The sequence below is a fragment of the Halyomorpha halys genome, unplaced genomic scaffold (genome assembly GCF_000696795.3).
Source record: "Halyomorpha halys isolate HHAL.00 unplaced genomic scaffold, Hhal_1.1 Scaffold72.1, whole genome shotgun sequence".
Classification (NCBI taxonomy): domain Eukaryota; kingdom Metazoa; phylum Arthropoda; class Insecta; order Hemiptera; family Pentatomidae; genus Halyomorpha; species Halyomorpha halys.
This window is the reverse complement of record NW_027109364.1, coordinates 65,562-69,527: the sequence shown is the minus strand read 5'-3', so window position 1 is coordinate 69,527 and position 3,966 is coordinate 65,562. Positions and strand designations below refer to the sequence as shown.

At 30.5% G+C, this 3,966-nt stretch overlaps 1 protein-coding gene across 1 annotated transcript in view; it reads left to right on the top strand.

Moving 5' to 3' along the window:
- Positions 1–3,966, top strand: part of LOC106692801 (segmentation polarity homeobox protein engrailed) — a gene marked incomplete in the record, with an annotated part of 159,550 nt that overhangs the window by 151,684 nt on the left and 3,900 nt on the right.

The window sequence follows — 3,966 nt, the reverse complement described above, 5'->3', positions numbered from 1 at the left end:
AGGTCCTAATGGATGATTTGATTTGTGAGAAAGTAAGGAGCATTAAGGATTTAGGACTGTAAGGATTGGATTCGAGAGGAATTAGATGGTTTAGTGGAGCCCCATAGCTCAACTCCGTATGTCCAAATAAGCCTTATAATAGTATGTAGATCAGTCTTTTTTGTTTGGATTTTTGGACAGTTTGTCTAGTAAATGTTGTAATAGTCGGAATCGACGAGCAGTTTCCTGTCTTTTCAGTCTTGGGTGAGGATTCCATATCAGTCGTTTGTTCAGATTTAGTCCTTAGTAACGGATCTGTTCAACAGGAATAAGTGGGGTATTATTAAAAGATACTGTAGGGCAAGACGAAGGTTTACGACGAAGGGTAAATGTGATTTGGTGGGAGTTATTGGAATTTATTTTAATCCTCCAGTTTTGGCACCATTCTTCGAGGGTGGTGATATGGGATTGGGATACAATGGAAATGAAAATTCTAAAAATAAAAACATTCACATAGAACCCTGTTTTGAGATGAATCAATCATTGTACATTTCAAATAATTCTTTACGATTCAAAGTGATAATAATCCCCCTTACTATGTATTTCAGGGGTGGTCAACTGTATATAAGATTTTCTTTTTATCTGATAAGTGTGTCGCGATCGAATTGTTATAGGAGTAGTATAAGAGGGAAGAAGGGGTGTGAAATGCATACTATGTTTATACACTGTTTCAGTATCATGTGCATTCCAGCGAGGTATGGGTGGATAATTAATATATATGCGTAAAACTATTTTTTATTTTTTAAATCACTTATGAGAAGATGGCCTCGAGACTTTCTCCTCTAGAAATGTTATTGGAGTTCTATCAGTGGGTAGATTTTCCACATGTTTTTATCATGTCACTATGTCACCTACAGCAAATTTACTTGTTGTATATATGTGTATACAGTTGTAAACATCAATAAATAAATTATTAAAAAAAAAAAAAAAAATCACTTATGAAGTTTTCGAGATATAGGCTCATGAAGAAAATAAATTTCCAGACCCACCTTTTGATAGGAGCATTCCGTATATGCGTTACTGTTACGGTTGCCATGGTGAAATAAAAACACTGGCGATATCTGCGTAGACAAGACGCGTTACGGTTGCCATGGAGAAAACAAAACACGAGCGATATGTTCTGACGAGTGAGTTTTGGTTTAGTGAAGGCGACAGTTTGATTTTGGAACACGTTACGATTGTTCAATGTGAAGTGGTAATAGTTTAAAGGCCCTCTGTCTTTACTGTTTGAACCGAAATAGCACCATATGAGAAATGTTATCGTATGTGTTTTGTTTTTCAAAATTATGGTGTTCTACTTCAATGGACCTACTTCAATCTAAATTAACACTAGAAATGGGGATATAGTGCAGTGACGTTTCTTCAGCATGTCATGGATAAGAGAGTAATAATGTAAATATAGTTATTAAGGATAAGCATTTAAGTTAAGGTTAAGTCAACCTATAACTTTTAGTTGTTTTATTAATTGAATTCTTTTTTTTCTATTTCATTCTCTGTATATATATTTCTTATTAGTATTAAACTTTTGTACATATAGTTCTGCTGTTCTTTCTCTGCTTTCAACTTGTTAATTTACTTATGTATTTTTTGTTGTTGTTCACGGAATATTACGATAATTCCACAGGTGGGTAGGTAACACCCCTAGGTTTTCTGTTATCTCTACATGTAAAGGTATTCGCCAGTGGTCATAATTCAACAATTGTTTATATAATGGTATATTTTAGTTATATTGTGGGCATAATGTTTCAGGGTTTTCGTTATTTCCCCCCCCCCAAAAAAAAAAAATAACGTGGCGCCTAAGGACTACTTAATTCTTTATTGTTTTGCTTTTTTTTCCTTTTATAAAAAAATATGTTGACGACCTCATCTTAATACTGAATCCTAATAAAATCACCGATATCTTATTTGCCTTCAATTCCTACCATCCTCGCTTACGTTTTACAGTTGAATCAGAAACAAACAATTCGCTATCATTTCTTGACCTCCTCATCATAAAAAACACTATATCCACCGATTGATACACAAAACCAAATTACTCAGGAAGACTTCTAAATTATTACTCCCAACATCCTTACCATCAAAAACTAAACACAGCCAAAAATCTTATTCATCGTTGTTTTTCCCTCTCTGATTCCCTATTTCATGATAATAACTGAATCAGTTTTAGGCCTACCTTCTACACCATAACGCCTGATGAAGACCTGAAACTTAGATTAATTTTTATTAATATATTCTTGTTTGAGAGTGGTTTAGTTTATTTAAAAACAAATTTGATCCTTTTTTCTCAACTTTATTCTTTTCACAACCTTCCAACGTTTCGACCACTCAGGTCATTTTCAAGGATACCTTTACTTTGTTGTCATTTTCTCTTGTAAAATTATTATTGGCTTATCCCATCTATAACTTCTTCTATATAATTCTTTCTTAAATTTAAAACTTGTACTAACCACTTCTCTTCTTTCTTTCATTTACATTTGCAAACCTTAAAACAGGTTCTGTTTTATAGAATTTATAAGTTATAGATGGGACAAAGGCAATTAGCCGGCATTTTTAAGAATTTTAAAAGAGAAAATGACAATAAAATAAAGGTATCCTTGAAAATGACCTGAGGGTCGAAACGTTGGAAGGTTTTGAAAAGAATAAAGTTGAGAAAAAAAGGATCAAATTTGTTTTTAAATAAAATGACCTGAAACCTATTTGTTTTTCTTTGCTGACCGCACCAACAGACAAACTTCTCCAATCATTAATCCACGGTCAACTATCTACACCTCATTTTCAATTTAAGTTATATAAAATATATACACATTAGCATCTATGGTATAAATGGAACCAGGCTTATTTTATCCGTAGAACGTTTATTGATAGCGCGTACAGCAGTCTGTTTAGTTACAAATAAATTACAATTTTTAAAATAATATATTTTAAAAATTATTTTAATGCTTTGAATTCGATTTGATGTACCTCTATTGAAACGCACAAAATGTAATTATATCTATAATTAACATTGCTTACCGAAAATAATAGCTTGTTTAGTTACTTATCTTTACAAAAATAATTAAATATCGTACGTTCATAAAAAAAAAGATCAGTTGTTGAGAAAAATAAAGTTAAAAATTTGTAATATAAAAATTATATCGAAACATTCCAAAACATCTTTTAAATTTCCGTATCTACATCCACAAATACGTTTCTAGAATGGTAATAATATGTAATAAATTTTATTGCTTTGAGTTTATTCCAGTGTAATTATGAATTTGTTTCGGGTGGTGGTAAAAAAAATGTTATGCTCCAAAGATAGAATGATATGTAAAAAAGATAAATATTAATCTTCCCTTCAATTACTTTATACTATACGTATTTTTACTCTTCATATATAATTATTTTATTCCATATTACATATCCACCTGAGATTTTTATTCTTAATATTTATTATTTATACTTAACTCTGTTCATTTTATCGTTATTTTATTTTAGTTTACGTCGCTAATTTTTTGTTATTTAATTTTCACATTTCTTTCTTAACCTCATATTGCTACCAGAGCTTACATTATATTATATGTCATCTTATTTCCCAATTCTGTTGTTTAGTTTTTTTATTTTTTATTTTTATCATTTATTTTTTTGGTCCCTCTGGTTTTATGTAATAGGAGTAAAGCGGCATAGGAGCTTTAGCATGTTTAGAAAAAACGTTAATTTGAATAAAGATTTTTTTTTGTCATTTCTGAGCATCACACATACACAATGAGTTACGGTATCTGGGCTTAGCAAACAACTCTGAAATTTCCAAAATTACTTTTTTTTTTTCTAGAATAAAGATTTTAAAAAGAATGAAATATGAGGTGCTAAGCTGTACAGGTCGTAGTTATTAAATACTGAAACCTATTATTAAGAAGTGTTTTTTTTTTTTTTTTTTTTTTTTTTTTTTTT